General features: G+C 36.5%; 1 pseudogene; it reads left to right on the top strand.

The window, feature by feature from the left end:
• The first annotated feature begins 9,275 nt into the window (after positions 1–9,275).
• LOC122747348 lies at positions 9,276–10,070 on the top strand (annotated as a pseudogene).
• Positions 10,071–14,179: the final 4,109 nt, after the last annotated feature.

Below are 14,179 nucleotides of genomic sequence, written 5' to 3' on the forward strand. Positions count from 1 at the left end.
CTTTTCCTCTGAAGGTTTAACTATACCTTATGAAGTATTTGGTAGGTGGCAAAGTTTCATAGATTTCAGTGCTAAAGAGTTTCTATCATTTCTTTGCATTAATTTACATTGATCATCAAGTCTAGTATCCTTATAGATAAGCCTTCTATAATTTCTTGTGAAAATGACCTAGTAATCAATGTCACAAACTCCTCCATTTCTACAAACACATCTGCACTTTTCAACCATTTGTTCAGAATTCCTTTGTTGAAATATTGTTGAGTGAGTCCATCTGGATTTCTATGTTGGAGGTAGTTCTATTCTTGGTCCTGAACCATAAGGTCTATCCAAAGATAAAGTATTTTACTTTAAGTTACATTTGACCAATAGGCACCTGCCTATTTCTGCCTTGACTATTGCTTGATGAAGTCAAGCTGATTCCCAAAGTATTTCTTCAGGCTTTTAATCTGTTTATTTTGCTTAAAGAATGTCTATCAGACTTAACTCTTCTCAGCAATACTATGATCCAAGATTATTCCAAAGGACTCATGATGGAAAATGCTCTCCACATTCAGAAAAAAAAAAACTGGAATCAGGTTGCAGATGAAACAATACTGTTTCTACTATTTTTGTTGTTCTGTTTTATTTTGTTTGAGATTTTCCCCTTTTTTCTGACTCTTCTTTCACAACCTGACTAATGTATAAATATGTTTAATGTGATTGTCCATATATAACTTATATCAGATTACTTTTTGTCTTGGGGAAGGGGGAGGCAAGGGAGAAAAATTTGGAACCAGAAACCTTGTAAAAACAAAGGTTGAAAATTATTTTTGCATATAACTGGAAAATAATAAAAAACTTTTGTCTTAAAAAAAGTCTATAAATCTTCCTGCTTTGGAGTGCAGGAATGTTTATCTTTCAATAGATATCTTGACTTAATTACTCATTTTTTGTTTATATTGTATAGGGGTTTTGTGAGATTTAGACTAATGTTGCATAGTTTTTAATTGCCAGATTTTTTTTTATTCAGCTTTGATTTTAGGATGCCAATAAGTCTCTTAATGTATTCATCTACAAATTTCTCTTTGACAGGTTTATACTTAACATGTCATGTTGAATAGGCCAAAGTATTTATAAGCACTGTTTTGTCCACTGATTGAATAGGAACTCTTGATTCAATATCTAAGTCTTCATTTCCTGCCTTTTTGGGGACATACGTTAGAGGCTGGGGCACTGTGCAAAGTCATGACTGCTGTTTAGAAAGGTGGGATCAATTTCCCATTGGATCTCCCTGATTCAAACCTGTCCTGATTCTACTACAATCTTTGCTTGGCCACCAAAGTAATTCTCCTAAGGTGCATGTCTGGCCATGTCACTTTCCTCCTCAAACTCAAGGGTCTATATATTACCTCTAGAATCAAATTCGAAATCATCTTTCTGGAATTTATATCTCTTCACAACCTTACCACTTCTGACTTTTCTAGTCTTTTCACATATACTTTCAATCACTTTACATTTCAATAATTCCAATCTACTAGCTGTTCTTCTCATAGAATACTTCCATCTCCTTTGCACTGATAGTCCCCAATCTCTGAAGTCAAGCAATCTCACAATTAAAATACATTTCCAATTAATAAGTAGCTCACCAGAAAACTTTTTTTTGCTTGGTTTTATTTTTTGTAAGTTAGGAAGCTGAGGTTTTGAATCTCAGATAATACAGAAAATGTGGCCCAAATAAAAGTCATTTCAAGGTAGAACATTCTGATGTTGATTCATGCTAATGTATTCCATAGTCTATAAGCAAAGAATAGAAAGTTTTGATGCCTTAGGCAAAAATACTGCCTTCCTTGTCATTTCCTATGCCTCTTCCATAAAACACATATCAAAAAAGTTCAAATAAATTCTGATGAACTTAGAAGTGCCAGCTGAAGTCTACTGCCATAACCCTGAAAAATTCCATGTACAGTTATGAATTTGATCTTTGAGCCTTTGTGAGAAAGATTACAATAATGTATAAAGTGATGACTTGCCACTAGACATGTAGATGCTTTATTAATCAGGTCTTTAAACCAAGAAATTCAATAGGCATTAAGACATATTGGGACTCATTACAATGCCACAAGAATGATCTCTTATGTTTAATGGTCACTTGTCACTTTAAGAAGATAATTTGAACAGTTAATGTAGACCTCATTTTTGAGCAATTTGTACCAGTATTCATTGTTTTTTGAAATGAGTGTCATTTGAAAGTAATTTAAAGTTGGGAGGTGAGGGATAATCCTTGAAGACTATTAAAAGACTGAAGGCATATAGCTACATATTTACTAATGATAATTCTATAGAATTATTTGAAAGTTTTACATTCCAGATATTTATTTAGGCATAGTTAGAAACATATCTGTTCAAATAAAACTCTTTGGTAATCAATTCTCATTAAAAATATATAGAAAGGGGACAGCTAGGTGTTGCAGTGGATAGAACACTGGCCCTGGATTCAGGAGGACCTGAGTTCAAATCCAGCTCAGACACTTAATACTTACTAGCTGTGTGATCCTGGGCAAGTCACTTAACCCCAATTGCCTACCAAATGTGTATATATATATATATATATATATATATATATATATATATATATACACACACACATATATATACACACATATACACACACACACACACACACACACACATATATATATATATATATATATATATATATATATATATATATATATATATATATAGCAAGGAGTACAATTGTGCTGTTTCCTAAGGATTTCTGTGCATATGGGTTTTGGTGCCACAAAGAGGAAAACATATGCTCTGACTCTTTCCTAAAAAACACATGTGACTAGAGGCTGTTGTTTTCCCTTTTGTCTTTGTGACGAGGTTGGAATAGGGAACCTGTGCCAAAGAGGACAAAGTCAGTAAGATCCTCGTATTATGCCATAGGGAATAAAGATATAGTTTCAAATCCTTTTCAAGGTAACCTCTTTGCTGGGACACAGCCAATGACAAATCTCTCTTGGATTTCTGCTCAAGAGGAGAGAGGATTTCTCTAACCTTCCCTTCCCCAATAGAAGTTATATGGAAAAATACATATGGCACTGAATACATGTGATTGTTTAATTGAGCCTGAGAATGGATTTCAAGTTGGTTTCTGCCTCTTCTGCTTTGTGTTTCTGACCCTGAGCCCAGAATAATGAATAATGACCCTGAGATATTTCTAGTCTTGGTGTTTTCCTTATGATCTTAAGAGAGAGAGTCATGGAATCAAATGTTGGTTGCCTAATGGGAGATGTTTCCTGAAACAAGATGCCTCTTGGAGAAGAAGACAACATTGTCAAGAGGATGAAATGTGACTCGTTCTGGCTGGTCAGATCTGAACCTTGAGTTGCTCTTAGATAGTGAAGACTGAGGAAAAAGTATAATCTGTTCAGCAGTCCTATTAAGTCTCTAAGGGAGCTTTTCCTTCCACCAGGAGAATAAAATGGGACTGATGGATTTTAGTTTATGTTTTAAGGATATGTGTTAATTCATATTCATGAGTTTTTTGTGTACTAAACATTTCTCTTGTGATTTAGTTTAGTTTTCAGTTTTTGTTTTTGTTTTTGTTTTTTGTGGGGCAATTGGGGGTTAAGTGACTTGCTCAGGGTCACACCACTAGTGTAAAGTGTCTGAGGTCAGACTTGAACTCAGGTCCTGCTAAATCCAGGGTCGACATTTTATCCACTGTGCCACCTAGCTGTCCTCTCTCATGATTTAAGAAATAAATAGCTACCCTCTATTTGATAACTACTACATTGTGTGTTGAGTACTCTTCCTAGAAGGTACCCTATTAATCCTTTTTGGGGCAACCATAGACATGAGCCATATGACATGAGGTGGAGGTACAAAAAGCCAGAATATATGAGAGGAAAAAAAAACATAGATCAGTCAACCCTAAGATTGAACCTGATCTTGGTGAATCCAGAGCAGGAGTCCACTTGTAGGAAGAGACATGAATGACATGAATTAAAACGTGCCATTCAAACTGGCATCTGGAAATATCATATTTGGATTCTTACACAAGTGGAAATAATATCCCACCTCTGAAATTATCCAAAGTTATAAAACCAAAATCCAAATGATTGAGGTGATTCTTCTTAATTAGTACCATTTTCCTTTAGGGAGCACTCATATTCATGGTTTTGCCTTAAAGTGTATTTGAGGTAAAAAACTAAGCACTGAAGTAGATCAAAGTCAAAGGTCAATTTTTTTTTTTTAACTTTCACAGTCTCTTCCCTTCAGGAGACTTTCTGAGTAGTATAGAGAAAGACTAGGATGCTTGTATTCAAGTAGAGATTATTGAAAAATATATTTTTTTAAATTTTAAAGCCTTAAGTAGAAGGAAGAAAAATACAAAGAAATGGAAGCTTCAGCTATCCCTTTACTTCTATGCCATTGCTCTCATTGTTTACTTGTCTGACACCTCAGTTTCCTTTATTGATCTCCTTATCCGCTTAACATGGGTGTCCCAAATTTATCTCTTCCCTTATTGTTCTTCAATTTTTTTTGCTTCAATATTGATTCTATTCATTAGCATTCTATATCTATACACTCTGATAATGCTCATGAATACCAGTAGTGAAATGTCATCAATGCCTGTTAGATAACTTCACTAGAATGCCCTTTAGGAATCTCTGAAAAGCAAAAATTTCAGAATTGGTCAAACTTCAGTATCTATCTAATCTAAGGCACAAAATGAATCCCCCCAAAATAAGTGCTCATCTCATTTTAGTTTGAAGACCCACCATGAAAAGGAACCTCCTCAGACAGCCCATTTCAATTTTTGATTAATCAAATTATTAGGAAATTATCATTCTTTCTTTCCTTACACATTACAAACCATAATATTTTGTTCTTTTTGTGATGTCTATTCACTTCACCACTAAGTACTTTCCCAGCTTTACACTATCCTCCTCCCCCTTTACCTACCTGGAATCGTATTCTACACTATCTTTTGTCTTTAGCCACTTACTAACTGTGGGACCCTGGGCAAGTCCCTTAACTTATCTTTGCTTCAGTTTTATCAATGATAAAAATGGGGACAATAACAACACTTACTTCACAGGATTGTTGTGAAGATCAAATAGAAAATATTCATAAAGTGCTGTAACGATTGAAATGATGCCACCTACTGGAGACTTACTGTAGGAAAGCTCCACCATGAGGAGAAGGTGCCTGAGCACAAGACATGTGGCTTTTCTTTAGCGTCAGGAAGTGACATTTGCTTGTGGGAGGAAGAGGGGGTGAGGCTGGTGCTCTCGCTCTCTTTCAGGAGGACTCTAGTGGAGAATGGAGCTAAAGATGCACTCTCCCTTTGATAGATACATGAATCTAGGCCTTTCTCCACCAAATTCTTATTTTCCTTCATAAATGCTTAAAAGTCTAACTCTTGCTAAAGCTTATAATTTATTGGCAACCACTCATTAGATATTTTAGACAGACTAGCTAGAATTTTAGCCCCTACAGTGCTTAGCACAGTGCTTCATGCAAAGTAAGAACTATATTGGAGGATTCTGGGAAGATAGTGGAGTAGGTCAGAAAATTACAGGCTCTCCAAATTTCCTCCCAAAACAGACATAGCGTCCCCTCAACAGCAGTATTGTTTTAAGAACAACTTTGAGCAACTAAGTCTTTTTCAAATTAAATACAAAGGGCTTATGAAGGAAGATGCTATTGGCATGCAAAGAAAGCACAGATAAATAGAAATATGTATAGTATGATTTTACATATACACAGAACTTAAGTATCTTGTCCAGGGTCACACAGCTAATAAGTCTGTTAGGACAGATTTGAATTCAGTTCTTGCCTTGATATGTCCTGGCTATGTGATCCTGAGCAAGTCACTTAATCTCTCAGTGCCCAGTCAACTGTAAGACTCTAAATTTCAGAGAAGTGGTCAATCTGTATTAATAAATGGCGTTTTCTCACCCTGAAGTTCCCTATATAGTTTCTATCCCTATTTTCATCCCCTAGCAGAGTGTTTTTCACATAACTGATTCTTAATACATATTTGTTGTATTGTATTGCTTTGGATTCTAGTCACACTCATTAAGTTTGAGATGTCAATAGCATATTTAAGCGTAGATTTTAAAAATATTTTTTTCTCCAATTATATGTTAAAGGGAAAACTTTTTTTCACTTTTTAAAGTTTTGAGTTCCAAATTCTATCCCTCCCTCTCATGCTTCTCCCCTCCAAGAGATGGTAAGCAATCTGGTATAAATTATATATGTGCAATCATGTAAAACATTTCCATATTAGTCATTTTGTATAAGACTGGAATGAGAAAGAAAGGAAAAGAAAGAAAAATAGAGAGAGGGAGTTATATGATTCACTCTATATTCATATAATATCAGTTCTTCCTCTGAATATCATGTTTCATTATGAGTCTTTTGCGATTGTCTTGGATCATTGTATTGCTGATACCATTATATACCATTGCTGTTACTGTGTACAACATTCTCCTACTTCTGTTCACTCCATTTTGTATTAGTTCATGTAAGTCTTTCCAGATTTTTCTTAAATCATTCTGCTTGTTAATTCTTATAGTACAATGATATTCCATTAAATTAATATAATACAACTTGTGCAGCCATTCCCTAATTAATAGGCATCCCCTCAATTTCCAGTTTTTAGGTATAACTAAAAGAGTTGCTATAAATATTTTTGTTATATGTAGGTTCTTTTTTCTTTAACAAATCTCTTTGGGATATAGACAGTGGTATCTCTGGGTCAAAGAGTTTGCAGTTTTATAGCCTTTGGGGTATAGTCCCAAATTGCTCTCTAAAATGGTTGAATTGGTTTATAACTCTGCCAACAGTGCATTAGTGTTCCAATTTTCCCACATCCCCTCCAACATTTATCATTTACCTTTTTTGTCATATTAGTCAATCTGATAGGGGTGAGCTCATACCTCAGAGTTGTTTTAATTTGCATTTCTCTAATCTATAGTGATTGAGTATTTATTTAATATGACTATAATTAGCTTTGTTTTCTTTATCTGAAATCTGTCTGTTCATATCCTTTAACCATTTATGACTTGCATTCTTATAAATTTGATTCAGTTCTCTATATATTTGAGAAATGAGGCCTTTATCAGAGATACTTGTGACAAAATCCGCCCCCGTCCCAGTTTTCTGCTTTCCTTGTAATTTTGGTTTCATTGGTTTTATTTGTGCAAAACCTTTGGAAATTGATATAATCAAAATAGTCTATTTTACATTTTGGAATACTTTCTATCTCTTGTTTTGTCCTAAATTCTTTCCTTATCAATAGATCTGCCAGTAAAATTATAGGCTCTCCTAATTTGCTTACATCCTTTATGTGTAAATCATGCACCCATTTTGACCTTATCTTGGCATACAGTGTGGGATATTGGTCTGTACCTAGTTTTTGCTCAAGTATGGATTTTTTAATGGCAGTTAGAGATGCAGAGCTAGAGTTCAGATAAAAAAAAATGTTAGTTATATAGACAATTAGTCATTACCTGAACTTGAGAGACAATCTCCCAACCCTATACATTCACTCTATAATTAGAATGTACTCCCTCATTTCTGGCTGTCTAAATCTTTGCCTTCTTTCAAAGTTCAGCTCATATGCCACCATCTATACATTCCTGTAATTTCTTCCTCTACCATTACCCCTGATGAGGGTGTTCTTCTACTTCTTAGATTGTTCATTTGCCTGCATCCCTTGCAATATACTTATCTATGTAAATGCCATATCCCTCCCTCTACCCTACTCTTAGAATGTTACTCTTAGAAGGACTATTCTATTTCTGCCTTCCTATCCCCACAGCTCATAGAATACTTTGCATATAGTAAGCACTTAAATCGAATTTATATGTCTGAAGTGAACTGTATTGATTTGAATTAAATTAAGATAAGTAGGTAAGAATTTATTCCAACCTTCTTAATGACACTTGCCTATTTATCTCTCAAGTTCTTTCAGCACCTGGAACATAAGTCTTTTCAGTAGGTCTGCTTCTGGTTAACTTCATAGGTAACGAAGGACAAGTTCATAGAAATTAAATATACAATAAAAATTAGGTGCTTCACTTGGTTGACTTGCATAGACTTAATATAGGCACTTAGAACAGTAATGTAATGTTGGATCTTGGTAATTCCCCAACATAATATTTATTTTTCTTCTCTTTTCCCTTTACCTTCTTTTCTTCCTCCTTCTCCTCTTCATAGGTTTAAAGAATTGTTTTATGATGAACATGCCAAGTTCATTGTTGCTGAGCCACTTTTCCTGACTTAATATAGCAAAGGTTACATATGTATGCCTATGGAGAGTCTATTGCAGTTATATTTTTTGAGAAGAAAAGAAACAGCCTTCAACAAAAAGCAAGAAATTCTGTTTTCATTTCCATCTTAAAACTGATATAGAAAGGTTAATAGAAAACTTGCAGAACATCATTTCAAAAGCACATTTTGTCATCTTATATACTTAACCATAGTCATTCAAATTAATTTCAAAACTATAGCAAAAGAAGCAGCAAATGGAAGGTTATAATACTGAAAATTAAAGTTTTGCTATCTCTTATTTGCTTTTTTCAGTCTCCTAACATGAATTATCAACATAGACACCTTGATAATGTTAGAGCCAGGGAACTAGATATAACTTTTTGCAAGGATAGCCACATATAAATCTTTGTTCATTTTAAAAATAGATGTAATTTCATTGCTGTGCAAACTCTCTACTATATAAATCTCTGCCTTGATGTTAATCAGTCACTGAATAACTCCTCTGAAACTTAATGTTTTAGAGAATTTACCATGGTGCTGAGGGCTTAAACCAATATACCAGAGGAAGGACTTAGACCCAGCTCTTCCTGATACTAGCCCTCTATCCTCCATGTCTCATTGTCTCTCACTGTTTGAAGGCTAGAAAACAAAGTTTGATATCTTATATTTTACTGTAATTTCTACACAGAGCAAGCATAGTTCTATGGAGTTAAGGTATATTCTTTTTTTTCATGAATAAGCCCAATAGTTTATGAGATCATAAGCTATATTTCACTATCAACTATTATAATCATCCACAGAAGATAAAGTCCAGGTATGCTAGTGGCTGCTCTAGTAATAAATATTAGGGTAAAGATCATAATACCTTTAACAGGGTGAAGACAAGCTTTCAAGAGAGAATCGGAAATCTGCTGGGATTGTGATTGACTTCATATAAAGAAACAACCTTGCCTCCAGATTTCTTTAGAGTCTCTGAGAAGCTACTGCAGCCAGGTCCTCAGACCATGACTTAACTAGGATGGGGGTTACTGTTCCTGGGCCTCATGGCCATGGCTGAAGGGCTTTGGAAAGGTAATGATCTGCTCAATGTCTGCATGGATGCTTAGTACCACAAGTTCCAGCCTGGCCAAGAAGATAACCTTCATAACCAGTGTAGCCCATGGAAGAAAAGAGCTTGCTTCACAGCAAACACCAGCATTGCTGCCAATGAAGACATCTCCTACCTGTACTGCTTCAACTATAACCACTGCGGGATGATGACCCCAGCCTGCAAATGCCACTTTATCCAGGACACATGTCTCTATGAGTGCTCCCTCAACCTAGGACTCTGGATCCAGCCGGTGTTCTCAAGTTGGAGGAAGGAATGGGTCCTGAATGTTCCCCTGTGCAAGGAGGATTGTAACCAGTGGTGGGAGGACTGCCAAACCTCCTATACCTGCAAAGAGAACTGGCATAAAGGTTGGAATTGTACTTCAGGGATTAACAAGCACAGAGTTAAGACTGCCTGCCACCCTTTCGCCTTTTACTTTCCAACACCAGCCTCCGTATGTGAGAATATTTCGAGTCATTATTACAGAGCAAGCTCTTTTGGCTGGGGCAGTGGCAAACATATCCAGATGTGGTTTGACCCAGCCCAGGGAAACCCCAATAAAGCTGTGGCTAAATACTATGCTTTTGGCTCTGCCCCAGGCATCTTCAGTTAGAAGACCAGTTTCCTCTTCTTGATTTTGACACTGCTGTTGCTTCTCTGGCCTCATCAGGAAAGAAATCTCACCAATCTACATGTAAAACCATAGCCAAAATTCCTCCCAGTATGAGACCCTTGGACTCCAGCTTCCTGCCTGACACAGCCTGGCTCTTCTGAAACCCTGGCTTCCTCCCAATCTGGATTCTTCCCCCTCAAACCTGATCCAGAAACCTCCAACCCCCTACACATTGGATTTCACAGACCCCCAAACCACTACTGAGTGAGGCAGGGAAGGAGTGCCTTCCTTTCTCCCCACTTTTAAGTGTCTCCAGCTCCAGTCTCCTACCTTTTTCTCTGCATAGCAAAATCCACCCTTTCCTTCTTCCTTCTTTTCTTTAGGGGAAATTGAATATTATTTCTGCCCTCTCTAAAGTGAAATCCTCCTTAATATTATTCCTTTCAAGTAGGGATTATTTCATTGATTATATTTGTATCCCTAGCACCCGGTCCATATGTTTATTAAGTTTAATAAATGTTGATTGATCAAAAGTCCCTTCTCATCCTTCCCTGCTCTTCTCCATGCAACAGAAATCTTTTTAACACTGTTGTTCAGTCAGTGATTTCAATAATCTCTGACTCTTCATGACCCATTTCAGTTTTTTTGGCAAAGATACTGGAGTGGTTTGCCATTTCTATTCTCTAGCTCATTCTACAGTTGAGGAAACTGAGGCAGATGGGGTTGAGTGACTTGATCAGGCTCACACAGTAAGTGTCTGAGGCTGGATTTAAACTGAGATCTTCCTGACTCCAGGCATGGTACTCTACCTACTGCACCCCTAATTTCCCTCTTAGCACTCTACCATAGCCTGTTTTGCCTAAGTGTGACCATTGAAAGGATTCTTTTAAGTAAGGTCTTGATCTCTTGCCAACTTTGTAATTACCCTTGGCAGATGGGGTACATTCAATGATTATCAACTCCATCACCACCAGGCAGTAATAGAAAATGAAGAAGTATTGGTGAGGATAAAAGGAGGATCTTTTTTCTTTTTTTATTCATGGGGCAATGAGGGTTAAGTGACTTACCCAGGGTCACACAGCTAGTAAGTGTCAAGTGTCTGAGGCTGGATTTGAACTCAGGTACTCTTGAATCTAGGGCCGGTGCTTTATCCACTGGGCAACCTAGGTGAAGTAGAGAGTCCTTTTCAGCTCTATCAATCTGTCAATCAATAATCATTTGTCAGGTACTGTGTTAAGCCCTGGTGATAGAAAAAAAAGCAAACAAATAAAAGAGAAGATGACCTCAATGAACTCACATTTTAGAGGGGAGAAAAACCTATGCATAATTCAGTACGTACATTATAAATCAAGAGTAGATGGAAAGTAATAGCCCTAGTAGCTAAGGAAAACAGGATAGGTCTCCTGGAGAAGATGGAACCCCTACTTCAAAGGCACAGGGATGGAAAGCATTGGGAAGCTGAAGGAGATAAAAAGCTAAATAAGGTATTTTATACCTTTGTGCATAATTCACTGTCCACTATTCTGTAACACAATCTCTGTCTTCTCCCTCCCAGCTTCATTCCTTAGCTAAAGGTATTTTACATACATACATAAAATGATTTCTTTTTACCTCTTCATCTCAGAACCATTAGTTGAGGCTAAAGCTAGAAGTTATAGAGAGGAGAGACTCCAGCTGCCCATTGAAGAGCAATGCCAAGGGTCCAACAGATTGATCCAGTAACATAAATCCACATATACCATGAATGGCAAAAATGAGAAGCAAGCTTAGCTAAACAATTCATCTAGCTGATATCTATGAAGTGAAAAAGGACATTGAGGGACTGTAGTTACAAAGTTGTGAGTTGCTTTGGTCACATGTGTTCTCGCCATGCATGAGACTGGAGAGGGGAAAGCAAGGAAGGGGGGAAATGCCTTTCCTAAAAGCTAATTCAGTTTTCCCCCCTGATTGTTATTAAGATAAACACCAATGGGGGTTTGTAAACTTTCATTTCAGAATGGTAATGTCACAGGATACACTTTTGAATCATAAGACATCTTATGACTATTCATTCATCTCTTTGGGGAGCCAACTATATGGGACAGTCTGCCTTTCTTAAAAGAAAAAATAGCTTTTACATTTATCCATCTTAGCTAGAAAATGGTCAAAGAAGTCTAACAATAATAACTAATGCTGGTTCCAGGGATTTGGGGCACTGAAGCTAATCCATTCTCTAGTAGGGGGTTTCTCTCCCATGGACTCAGGCATATGGTCTAGACTACATTTAGGCCTTGGGCAGCCTGATCAGTAATGAGAGTGAGTTCCCTTTTCTCAAGCAAAGGAGGAAGTTCATTGCAGGGATATGAAAAGGCCTGAGTATAGAAAAATCATTTTTATATACCAAAAACAAGCAAGATTTTTTTTGTTGGATTTCAGAGTACAGGAAGGGGAGTAAGATGTATTTCACTGTAGAGCAGGAGTTCTTAACCTGTTTTCCACATTTCTTTCTAATAGTTTGATAACTGAGTTTCAATATAATTGGTTTCCTTTTAATCCTATGTATTTTATGCATTTTAAAGTATCATTCTAAAAATGGGTCCTCAGGGCAGCTAGGTGGTGCAGTGGATAGAGTACCAGCCCTGGATTCATGAGGACCTGAGTTCAAATCCGGTCTAAGACCTTTGTGTGACCCTGGGCAAGTCACTTAACCACAATTGCCTCACCAAAAAAACCAAAAAACCAACAAAAAAACCCCACACAAAACAAAACCAAAAAAAAGGGGTGCATTGGCTTCAGCAGTTCACCAAAGGGGTGCATGACTCAAAAAGATTAAGAAGCCTTCCCCTTGAAAGAGGTTTGTTTGTTGTTTTTGTCTTTTTTTAGTAGGGCAATGAAATAGACCCATGCTTTTAGGCAAATAAGCAGTAGTATGAAGCTTTGCCCTGAGTTGGTAGAGATTAGAAGGTGAGAATTCAATTAAGAGACTATTAACAATAGTTCGGATAAGGGTCCAGGTTATGAAAGGCTTTTTTTTTTTTTTTTTTTTTTTTTTTTTTTTTTTGGTGAGGCAATTGGGGTTAAGTGATTTGCCCAGAGTCACACAGATAGTAAGTTGTCAAGTGTCTGATGCCGAATTTGAACTCAGGTCCTCCTGACTCCAGGGCCGGTGCTCTAACTACTACGCAACCTAGCTGCCCCATGAAAAGCTTTTAATATCAAACAGAGGATTTTATGTTAGATCCTAGAGGCAATAAGGAGCCATTGGAGTTTATTGAATAAGAAAGTCATATCCCCAGGTGTACATTTTAGAAAAACCACTTTGCCAACTATATGGAGGATGGCTTGGAGTGGAGAGGGATTTGAAGCAGGGAGACCTGCTTCAACGGGGAAGCTGTTATACCATTCAGGCAAGAAGTGAGGAGAGTCTGAACAAGGGCATAGGCCATGTGAACAAAGAGAAGCATAAGGATGTGGAATGTTATAGAGAGAGAATTAAGAAGGATTAGACATAGATTGCATTGGGGTTAGGGACAGTGACGAGTTCAGAATGACCCTAATGTTAGGAACCAAGGTATCTGTCAGGATAATGGTCTTCTTGAAAGGAAAAGGGAGGATATGTTTGTTTAGTGAAGGAAAAACAATAATAAGAAACTTAAAATCCTTGAAATCAGGGACTATTTTGTTTTCACCAAATTGCCACCATTTTAGCATTGTGCCTAGAACATAGTAGGCAATTTATCAATTGACAAATAATGTAAGAGGACCTTTCATGATCTTGTTAACCCTGAATTTTTCTAAATTTTACTAGTTATTCCATATTGAAGGCACTTTGAAAGGGTAATTTTCCAGCCATTTATCATGAAATAAAATTTTCCCCTTCAAAAAAGAAAGAGAAAATAAAATTGTTCTCCCACTTTTAGATAGATTACTATTTTGCAAAATGAAATATCTACTAGGGTACAATCTCTTCTTGTTGAAGTATCTCCAAACTCATGCTGTTTTCCTTTTTTTTGCTATTGATATAATAAAAATAAAATATACCAGTATTTGTGGTATAATTTTCATAGCCCAAATTTTCACACACACACACACTCAAAAAAAGTAGCCAATAAAAAATTAATGTGAGTGGTTATACAATCTAAAGAATGAGTCTACAACATGTCCAGAGCTACATTAAATCTCAAAGCAAATTTAAATTTTGATCAAGTAAAATTCCATTACAG

The sequence above is a fragment of the Dromiciops gliroides genome, chromosome 3 (assembly GCF_019393635.1).
Source record: "Dromiciops gliroides isolate mDroGli1 chromosome 3, mDroGli1.pri, whole genome shotgun sequence".
NCBI classification, from domain to species: domain Eukaryota; kingdom Metazoa; phylum Chordata; class Mammalia; order Microbiotheria; family Microbiotheriidae; genus Dromiciops; species Dromiciops gliroides.